We start from the raw sequence: 11,951 nt of genomic DNA, 5'->3' as shown, positions 1-11,951 counted from the left end.
TCCATGCCCGAGGCAGGACTCGAACCTGCGACCGTAGCGGTCGCACGATTCCGGTCTGTAGCGCCTAGAACCGCTCGGTCACCCCGGCCGGCCAAGCGAATATGTATGCAGTGAAATGAACAAAACAAAAGAAATGTTCAGAAGTGGAATTAAAATTAATGCTGAACGGATGTCATTGATAAGATTCGCTGATGCATTGTGGCGATCTGCGAAAATTAGGAAGAATTGCAGGACCTATGAAATACGACGAGCAGTCAACTGAGGACAGCCTATGGACTGAGAGTAGAAACCAAAACTACGGTTCGGTAGTTGTGGTACACTACATAAATGAATGTGTAAGAGAAAATGGGAGCTGACGGTTCCTCTGTTTTTTGTTTGTACGGTTGTTCTATATATAATTAGAAACGCACATCATTCAGTGTTAGTCCATTGCATATTTTATATTCTTACAGAACATAAATCGCATTTTATAAGTAATAAATATTAGTTGATCGCGTAACTTCTGCGTTTTTATTTTCCAAAGCGACTACTTCTGGTACAAGTACAGTTTACACAAAGATAAGAAAATATACGTAACTATTGTCGTTTCGTTCACAGTAGAACGTCCTTGATAGTGATTAAAGGCAAGACTTTCCTGTTACTATTGATAAACGTGGAAGTTTTTTATGAATAACAGAAACATATTTTATATACCTGCAGCGAAGTATTCAAGCGGTGTTTGATATATTTTTGTTTTGCGCTTTTTTTATTTTACCTTCCGGTTGAGGAAATTGCGTGTTCTAGCGCTATGTGATAAATCTGTATTTTTTTTCTTTATTTCTACTACAAGATCTCTCTGTTTCGCTTTGCAGATAAAAAGTTTTCGAATAAAACCTGAATTAAACACCGACAAGTTCAATTTTGCTATAAATACTGTTTACTTTTAAGTAACAGACAGGAGGATAACTACAAACAACAAAAACGTTCTGTAGTTTACGCAGTCCTTTATATATCCTCACTCAGTTCCTAGACGGTTCATCGCATCCGGTTTTTAGAGAAATCTAGCAAGACACTGATCGCGTGTGTAAAGAATGCGTACGTTATGAGGTAACATCCGATAGGTATGCAACACCTAACAGGTTACGCGTGTACGATCTTAACTGACGAAAGTACTACTATAGTCTACGCGTACTTATGGTAACATATAGCAGTTTTACAACCCTGAGAATAAATCAGAGAATGACGAAAATATTAACGAGAAGCAGAAAGAGATTTGTGAGAAACTTGACATTGAAAGTAGGAACGACGTGGATGGCGTGAATGAGTTTTGCTATCTTGGAAACAAAGTAGCATATGACGGACGAAGGAAAGAGGACATAAAATGCAGACTAGCTCAGGCAAAGAGGGCATTACTGGCCGAGGCAATATTAGTGTCCAACAAAGGTGCTAGTATGAGGGAGAATTTTCTGACAATGCATCCTTGGAACACACCATGATATGGAAGTCAATTGTGGATTGAGGGAAAATCAGAAAAGTAGAAAATCGAAGCATTTGAGGTATGGTAGTATAGAAGGATGTTGAATACTTGGTGAATGATAAGGCAAGGAAGAGTGCAAGAATGGAACTTAAGGAAAGCACTACGTAGAATCCACCAGATGGATAAAATACTCCCACGCACTCAGGCATGGAGTAAGTATTTCTGATATGCGACTCTCTCAAACGTTCATACACAGAGACGTTGCGCTCGCCTTCTTTAAGACTGGAACTCGAATGCTCTGATGTATATTTTCCGTGGTTTCCTTAAATCACCTCAGGTGAATGCAGTTACGGTTCTCTTCAACAGACCGCAGCCGATATAGTATCCTTTATTTACGGCATCTGGGGCGAATCCGTTAGGAAGCCGGATTGTGATCTACCTGATATTGGAATCGTTCAAAATTATAGAGCAGTTAATTCTTCGCTTCCTTCCCGAGTAATAAGATTCACCGTCTTGGGCAGCTCTTGAAACATTTTCGCGGCTGCCGTAGTTTTGTGCTGGGCATCGCTTCATTACAGAGGTCGTTAAGTTGCCGTGCTTAATTACAGTTTGCAACTTGTGGTTTACAGCTTCGCATGCCGCTTTCGCTTTCACGTCATATCCTTTTACCGTCCATAACGCGAGGAGTGCAGGAACCTGGAAGAGCTTCGATATCGACTGGCGTGTTTAAGTCTAATTCCTCTTCCCTTCATTTTAATGTTATCCATTCTTGGTACGCGAGGTGGCAGCAGTTACATTTTACACAGTAATAATGTTTGAATAGAATCCTATTGGGTGTTAGGCTGCATCATCATTACTGAAACACTAAAACAACAATGAAATCCACGCTTTTTGCAGCCGTCGTCCTAAAATGCAATTTAGTTGCCCTGAAGAGCATCGCTGCAAAGACCATCGAAACGCAGGATTTATGGGACAGGTAGGTGGTAGGCGTGTGTTGCCCTGTGAGTGAATACTGTTCTTGTGCGTATTTTATTCCAAACAAAGGTTTAACACAACAAAAAAAGGAACGCTAATAATTTCATGACTGAGTGCTAATGATTCGTTATGCGCAAAATTACTGAAGGCTATTTAAGACGCACCTCTTTAAAGTTTAAGTAGAACACATTTACCATTTATAATCCACAGATAAGCAATAATTAGTATAATAGAACAACTCTGTATTAATTTGCTAAATCGCTGAGAACGTAACTTGGACTTAACAACGATTACAATTAATTAAAGTCGTATAATAAAATGCAAACAGTAAAGTGTTACTCAGCTACTCATATAAGACTTCACGAGCCACAGTTCTAGCACATCAGTGAAAATAACGTTGGATGTACTATTACAACTGGGCCAATTACAAATCGAAATTATTAAAACGATAATCAGTTTCGCTAATCAGATACAAAAATCTTACGATTAACTAGCAGAGTTCACAATTATTCGGCAGTTTATGAAACACTAGCTGACGAACACGGCACTGCCCGAGTATTCATTTTGCCAGTTTTCTATTAGAAACGAAAACAAAAGACTATCTTTGTTTGTAGTGCAATGTAGAAAAAATTCCATTTTTATGTATTTGTGAAAACTCCTTTAAAACAATGAAGCAGTCGTGCAAAGAAACATGCATAATCTACAAATGTGTAAGTACAGTATCCAAATTAAGAAAATGGTTCAAATGGCTCTGGACACTATGGGACTTAACATCTGTGGTCATCAGTCCCCTAGAACTTAGAACTACTTAAACCTAACTAACCTGACATCACACACATCCATGCCCGAGGCAGGATTCGAACCTGCGACCGTAGCAGTCACGCGGTTCCAGACTGAAGCGCCTAGAACCGCTCGGCCACACCGACCGGCCCAAAGTAAGAAACACAGTTTGTGTACACTGGGCGCAGCTGCTTCGCGCTTTTGTAAACATCTCTATGACAGCTCCTCTTTATCGCTCTATAGACAGCTTTCATTTTTGCCTACAGCCGTCATCGCTTCGCAGTCGAAAACTGTCAAAAGCGCTACCAGGTGTCAGGGATTTCCTTAAGTCGGCTCAACTGTAGGAGCTTCTTAGTAATAAAGAATAAATATGTTAATATTTCATGCATGATACCGAATTTTTTTCACCCATCTCAGTCTTTATGACGTCATATCTCCTGAATAATGTATGGTACCATGCTATAATTTTATAGATACATTTGGCGGCATACCTGTGTATTTCGCAGCATATCTGGATAATGTCTGCAAAATTTATTGTGAATGGATTTGTATGCTGTTGTATGTTGTATGTTAACTGGGGGCCTGGAAACGACGGAGAGGCTCCGTCCCCGCCGCAGCCGCAGTGGTCCACAACCCCACGACGAATACCGCAGCCCATTTCACCCTTCCGCCGCCCCACATGAACCCAGGGTTATTGTGCAGTTCGGCCACCGGTGGGCCCCCCAGGGAACGTCTCACACCAGAAGAGTGTAACCCCTATGTTTGCGTGGTAGAGTAATGGTGGTGTAGGCGTACGTGGAGCATTTGTTTGCGCAGCAATTGCCGACATAGTGTAGCTCAGGCGGAATAAGGGGAACCAGCCCACATTCACCGTGGCAGATGGAAAGCCACCTAAAAACCATCCACAGACTGGCCGGCTCACCGGACCTCGACACAGGTCCGTCGGGTGGATTCGTGCCGGGAACTAGGCGGTCCTTCCAGCCCGGAAAGCGTGCGTTAGACCGCACGCTAACCGGGCGGGCTGCGAATGGATTTAGTAGCACAAGAGTCATAAATTTAAATGTCACGTATGATACGACAAATTTCCACGAATCTCAGTGTTTATGGTGTCGTACCTCCTGAACTATGGTAGTTATGTGGTTCTTAACTCTGCAGTGGTTGTTCCCTGCCCGTAAGGGGTGTATGCACCAAGTTTGGTTGAAATCGGTAAGGAGGTTTAGTAGGAGAGGTGGAACATACACACATACATACATCCATTTTTATGATACGTATGGATACAGACAATACACGGCATCCAGGAAATATAGTATTTCCAAGGCCCAAAAGATGTCTCCTACAGTCCGTCGCCGTCATGCTGTATCGTCCGAAACACTGTTCTCTCACGGGCGCAGCTGACGATCTATCTCAATGGTCGGACCGCATCCAAAAGCCCTGTTTTCCGGAACGCACTCCCAGATGCGAGGCTATATCAGCGCCACCACACTGCAAACTCAGCGACATACACAGTGTGTCCCATTTCTGTTAAGACTGTGGCTATGAAAAATAGGTCCTGGGTTATTACCAGTACGGACGCATTAAAGACGTCTGTGGAGCAGTAGAGTTAGCCCATGTCATGCTACGAAGGACAATTACGATCAGTGATCGCATCCGTATCATCACGTTAAGCGTAGAAGGCTTGTCAACGAGGTAAACTGCTCGACGTATGCATCTGAGTGGTGCGAATATGAAATCGGTTCCAACTGACAGCACAACCTCTCCATGTTCGACAGGTGCACAGCATGACTGATATCCACAGCTTTTGAGTCTAAGGAACCGTGGGCTGAGTGCTCCAGAGCTGAATCCGGAATTCGAAGAGGATATAAGATGTATTGCACCCCATAAAACTGTTAGGAGAAGATTCTGTGTTGCAAATTTCCATTCCGGACAGCTATGACGAGCACCACGCCGTACACCACAACATGCACTAACGGCAGGAAAGTTACACCATAATTTGAACAAAAGGAATTTGCTCTTTTAAGCCCACCATAGTACCTAAAATTTTCCACAATAATAACCGTATACGATAAAAGTCCACATCGACGGCTAGTAACTCACTGACAGAAAGACCGAACAGTCAAGGATGCAGCCAAAGACAATGCCACGTCAGAGATAAAACTATGGTACACGATAGTAATTACAGTATCAGTTTACTAAGAGGTACATCATAATCTTTGTTTCCGAGAGAATTAGGTCGTGAAATTCAATACTCGTATACAAAGGTAATACACAGTTATTACTGTGGAAAATATTTTACCTTCTGTGGTGGTCTTACAAGAGCAAATGACTTTTGTTTAAATTATGGTATAACTTTCCTGCCGTTTATGCCAGGAAGTGAAATACTATTTAACCTCATATTTCCCTGTAAACTGGCCGGCCGCTGTGGCCGAACGGTTCTAGGCGCTTGTCCGGAATCACGCTGCTGCTACGGTCGCAAGTTCGAATCCTGCGTCGGGCATGGATGTGTGTGAAGTCCTTAGGTTAGTGTGGTGTCACCGCCAGACACCACACTTGGTAGGTGGCCTTTAAATCGGCCGCGGTCCGTTAGTATACGTCGGACCTGCGTGTCGCCACTATCAGTGGTTGCAGACAGAGCGCCGCCACACGGCAGGTCTAGAGAGACTTCCTAGCACTCGCCCCAGTTGTACAACCGACTTTGCTAGCGATGGTTCACTGACAAAATACGTCCTCATTTGCCGTGACGATAGTTAGCATAGCCTTCAGCTACGTCATTTGCTACGACCTAGCAAGGCGCCATTATCAGTTGCTATTAGTATTGTGAATCATGTAACGGCAAGACTGACGTTCACCATTAATGGATTAAAGTTAAGTATTCCACCAGCTACGTCCGTTTTTCTAAATTCTAATTTCCTTTTCCCGTTCCAGAGCTCACGCCAGCCTGCGTGAGCTAAAACGCGTGCCTTTCGGCTTCCTCTTGTAACCTGGTGTTGGCTCTCCTGCCAACCCACAACAGTTAGGTTTAAGTAGTTCTAAGTTCTAGGGGACTGATGACCTCAGATGTTAAGTCCCATAGTGCTCAGAGCCATTTGAACCATTTAAAACCCTATAAACTGTGTAATCTCTAATAGTTTGATTTATTCGTTTTAGACTAAGCTTGATAATGGTTATTGGACGAAACTAGTAGCGAATTTTGCAAAACAAATGACAGGTGAAGGTTTCACCATGAATTTTGACAATTGTTTGGCAGCTGAATATTTTCACCTGCAAACATACATAAAATATCTCTTGTAATAGTTACGAGCAGTGTCACTGCTCTACGGTACAGGGATGAGATTCTGCAACCAATAGCGGAACCCTATTACCAACTTTTTGGTAGCAATTTCTCTTGATGGTTGATAACCCGCGTGTTTATTGTGCTGTTCTTGAGAACGTGTTCCTTCAGTATGCTGGGATCACAAGGATCGGGTAGCCTGTCTGTCCACCGGATTTGAACCCAATCGAATATGTGTGGGATCGACTGAAACGAGCTGCTTTGGACGCCGTTAACGACCACGTACTCTGCGCGGCTTACGCAGAATCGCCGTTGAAGAGTGGGACGATTTGGACCAGGGCTGGTTTGATGATCCCATCTGATCCCATCGATGATTTACTGCGACGGTTCCAAGGTGACTTTTCACCACGTACTGGCATTGCTCAGGAGTGCTGCGAACTCCTACACCCTCCCGTTCTCCTCGTGGGAAGCAGAAGATTCTGTCGTTAGATTAGATTAGATTAGATTAATACTAGTTCCATGGATCATGAAACGATATTTCGTAATGATGTGGAACGAGTCAAATTTTCCAATATATGACATAATTAAGTTAATTTAACAATATAATTAAGTTAATATAACAACGCAAATGTTCTTTTATATTTTATTTTTGAACTGGTGGCCTGAACATATTGCAAATTAATATATGCGCGTGGCTCAGAATCACTTTTTGTTTTCTATGCTATGAATTTTGAAATAAAGGGATGATGCGAAACTGCTGTTGGTGTGCGTTTGAATGAACGGATTAGCACAAACTATGAACAAATGTAAGTTTTTACTTCAGAAACCGTGTATTAGGGCGAAATGGTATCGCTGAAGTGATAATACAGCACAGAGATTGTTGCCAAAAACTTTTTTTATTCGGGAGCTTCAGTTAGACCTGATAGAATGAACCCTTTTTTTTCAAAAGAAAAGACAAAGTATCATGCTCCTCTTCTGACACATTTAGTGCAGCCTATCTTTTAAACAGATTTTCCAGCTTTAACCATCTGATTTGTTCCATCAGGACAGGCTGTGGTTGTAAGGAGCTGTGCCATTGAAACCCGTCGTTAAATAGTAGTAATGGCAATCATAATTTACGTCATTCATGGTTACAAATTGAGACTGCGCGAACATAAGGGTTGTGACTAAGTGACATATGGAAGTTTAGATCAGTCCTTGGAGGCGTGCTCTGTTAGCCGAAGTGATTACGGCGACCGCTTGCCACAAGCAGGAAATACGGTTTTGAGTCCCGGTCCGGCACAAGTTTTCATTTGTCGCAGACAGCTGAGGTCAATGGATAGTCGTAATATACGAACTTATTTTATTGTGGATACCTCTTTTACAGTTATAAATTGACAGATTTACAGGAACTATGATAAAACTTACTCTCTATGATGGTGAAGACTTAACTCGCCTTAGGCAACGGCGCTCAGGTTGATGCCGCGTCCCTTGCCTCGTCTGCAAGGTGTTTCATACAGTTTTACATTGTCGTTGGAGGAAACGTACCAAGTATTAGATCAGATTTTTGACAATTCCGAACTATTAAATAGAAGTCATTATATCGTTTTTAGCGGAATTAAGTCGGCAGATGTACAAAAAAAAATCCCAAGGGGGTGTTGTACAGCCATTGCTGTTTCTAATATATAAGGTGTAAATTTTGTCTCAATTTTGGGAATTTTAATAGCGTAAAATTAACAACTGAGTCGTTTTACTTCTCTGGCCTTCTTACTTCTAGACAACCGTGTTTCTAAGTGTTATGTTTAGATCGAATTGGAAACACAGTTTTTAGCATAATTAATATTTTTACTTTCATTATCCTTACAGTAAATGTCAACTTACTTATGTTAATGAACGCAGGTGATGTAAGACGGCGACAGTATATCAGAAATCTCGCGCGGCGCGCATGCGCTGTAGCTTAGTTAGCTTTTTGAGGCAAACTAAGGCTTGCGTAAAATGCATGTTTGACGATCAGCTGCTTTTTTAAAAAAAAACTCAAACATCGACCGGTTTCAGTCAGACCATGTTCACGGATTCTATCCAAAATGTAAAAAATTACATGCAGTATATAGGAAAGTTAAAAATTCTTTTCGAAGGAAGTGCAAAATATGTGTGAATACCTACAGGGTTAAAACGGTTTAAGCCACAGTATCACATCTGTCGTTACTTCTATAATGGCCACGTCTCATAACTAGAGTAAGCAATGAATTCCAGTATAACGTACATTGCTTTTACAGGCAATCATACTAATAACATACGTAAACAGAGCAGTACTGAAGATAAGACCAGAGCGATAAGTGATACAATTGTACAAAATATTGAGGAGTTGGTCAAAGATCTTTAAAATGTATTTTAGTCATGTGGTACAAACGTAACTCGATAAAAAGTTTCTTGCTGAAAGCAGAGGACTAGGCTATACATGTGTTGCCAACTTCCTTAAAGCCAAATCTGGGCACATGGTTGGTTATGCTGTGCTGTGCTATTTAGCGTGACGTACGTGCTAAACAAACAACAGTGATAGACATTACAAGAGAGGTGTTGTACATCGTAGATAGTTTTATGGCTCCAGATCGAAAGTTCCAAGGACAGTCGAGCCGGACATTACTCCCACCCACATACCTTCTCGTGAAATGACCACGATGTGAAGATCAAATCATGGTTCATACGGTGTCTCACTGACAGGCTTCCTTCCCACGCAACCGAGCAAGGTGGCGCAGTAGTTAGACACTGGACTCGCATTTGGAAGGACGACGGTTCAATCCCGCGTCCGGCCATCCTGATTTAGGTTTTCCGTGATTTCCCTAAATCGCTCCAGGCAAATGAGGGGATGGTTCCTTTGAAAAGGGCACGACCGACTTCCTTCCCCATCCTTCCGTAAACCGATGAGACCGATGACCTCGCTGTCTGGTCTCCTTCCCCAAAACAACCCAACTCAACCCTTCCCACGCATAAGTCGAGAATGGGACAGGACAGAGAGGAAATATTAGTTGGTACCGAAAGTACCTCACGTAAATTGGCTTGCGGGATATGAATATAGCTGTGCTACTAGACATCAGTGAAGAAAAAAGTACAAAGAGCTTCTGCGGTTTGTAGCCTGAGATTCATATAGAAGTACGACCTGGGCGGGCTAATTTGCTCAAGATGTTTTAGAGGTCTGTGAGAATGCATTACTCAACCTGCACTACGGCACACTTCCGCGTCCTTCATGTGTATTAAAACACTATCGGATAACAGCTCTCTGCAGTGTTTTTCGACTTTATGGTAATTACAAAGCAGGCTACAAAGCTAACTGGCTCAGCTGTACCAAGACGGGCTTAGAAAAGAACAATCCCATGTGGAATAAATTGGTAGTCGGCTATTAAACAATTCAATAAAGCATTTGCTTCGATTGACAGAGAAAAATTATTCTACATGTAACAAGAATTTAGAGCTGACAACAGATCAGTTGAAATCATAAGAGACACATTAATAAATACAAAATGGAGAATTAAATCTTTAACTGAAATATCCAAAGTTTTTGAGACAAAAATTGGTGTAAGTCAAGGATATGAATGGTCCACACTAGAAAAGTTAATTTGGAAACAGGAAAAGAAGAAGGAATTTACAAAATCATAATTTGATGAAAAGGGAGTAATCAAGGAATGGAGGAAAAGAGGAAGAAGGAATTTAAAAAATCATAATTTAGTGATAAGGGAATAATCTGAGAATTTATTTTTTGGCTTTTGTAGACGATCTTGCCATCTTAGCTGATTTTATAGAAGATGCAACAATGCAGATAAATTTCGTACAAGCGACTGTTTCAAAAGTTGGGCTATGCATATTTTGTGAGGAAAAAAAAAAAAAAAACCCCGAAGTATACGGCTGAAGCGAAGAAGACACCGAAATACATAGAAACTTGTTATGGAAGAATAAAAAAGGACATAAAATTTAAACATATAATACAACTTATAATACAGCAATTTATAAACAAATAATACAACAGAATGCTTTGGACAAAGAAACTATCTTAGTAAGGGCAAGGAAAATGGAAACTGCTTTTAAATTGACAAAAGAAATCTTTATCTATAAATGCAAAGCTCCGGTGTTGCAACACTGTCATTAGCCCAGAATGCCTTTACGGCTCAGAATGCCTTTCGTTAGATATACCCAGACAGTGAGATGAAATAGAAAAGAAAGAGGAATTAGGAAAACTGTGGGACCAAAATATGACACTGGGAAATGGAAATTAAGAAGTAATAAAGAAGTTTATCATAGAATAAAAAGAATGTTAGACACAGTGAGGAAGAGAAGAGTTGTATCCCATGGACACTTTAAAAGGCTAATGAGAAAAGAATAACAAAAAGAACTTTTAGCTTTTTGGCACTAACTCAAAAACATGAATCACGTGGATCGAAGAAGTTAAAGCCGACGTGGGGGGAATAGTAGAAATGGAGGAAGAAATAGCAGAAAGAGAATAGTTCACAGCAAAATTAAAAAGTTTCAAGGGTTTCCAGCAGAAAACAAAGAAAAAGGCACTTGCAGTATTGACAGAACAGAGAAGACAACAACAATGGAAAATAATCAAAAACTACTGGAAAGAAAGAAAGGAGGGAAGAAAGAGGACGTCTTGTTTCACGTGTTTCTCAGTAAGATAAGCCAGTAAAAAGATGTAGGGTTCTTTAGGTAAGTAAATGTTACTTAGAATTCTACTACATCGTCAGATTTTTTTCGACCAGCTTCATAGTTACGTAACATATAGGCAACAAGTAAGTGTCAGGGAAGCTGCATTCAAAAGAAGGCTAGATAAGGTATTAAGTTTGCATCACACTAGTTCTTAGCACTTTCTTTGATTTGAGTATCGCTTAGGCTCTTCATACAAGAAGCTGAGCAGACTGTAAGTTGTCTGTAAAGTCGGCGGAACGGACCACTGCCAATAAAACCATAGATATTTCTTTCGAAACAGGATACCTGCAGAAGATAACGAAGGACAAATGATATCTTTTCTGGTTACTATGAGAGCTTCACTTTCTCTTAGTTCGTGGCATGTGTCTGTCGAGGACGCTTTGCGTTTTATAGAGTAGTATATTTATCTAAATCACCTCTGCGTCATTTTGTGATTACCCTAGAGATTAGCGTTATACGAAACCACCTTTTCTCATATTTCGAGACGAGCTAAGCGTCTCCATCGTCAAACAAAATAGCTGCATTTGCTAATCCTTTTGCCACTTATTCCGTCCATTTATTTTACAAACATTTCAATTTCATCGGCTTCCGAGAATGGTTGGTAGCGGCTTTTAGCCGGTATTGAACATTATACGCTGGCGAGTGTTGACGTCACTTTGGTGAGGACTGTCGTGAGCAGTGAGAGCAGTTATTCGTTTATCACGCTTCTGGCGTCAATTCTCTGGTTATATCCAGGGCGATTCAGTGTTATTAACGTCCAAAAATTTTTACGATGACACGTTCGTATTTTCG

Source organism: Schistocerca piceifrons, chromosome 2 (assembly GCF_021461385.2).
Source record: "Schistocerca piceifrons isolate TAMUIC-IGC-003096 chromosome 2, iqSchPice1.1, whole genome shotgun sequence".
Classification (NCBI taxonomy): Eukaryota; Metazoa; Arthropoda; class Insecta; order Orthoptera; family Acrididae; genus Schistocerca; species Schistocerca piceifrons.
Note: the sequence above shows the minus strand (reverse complement) of the source record.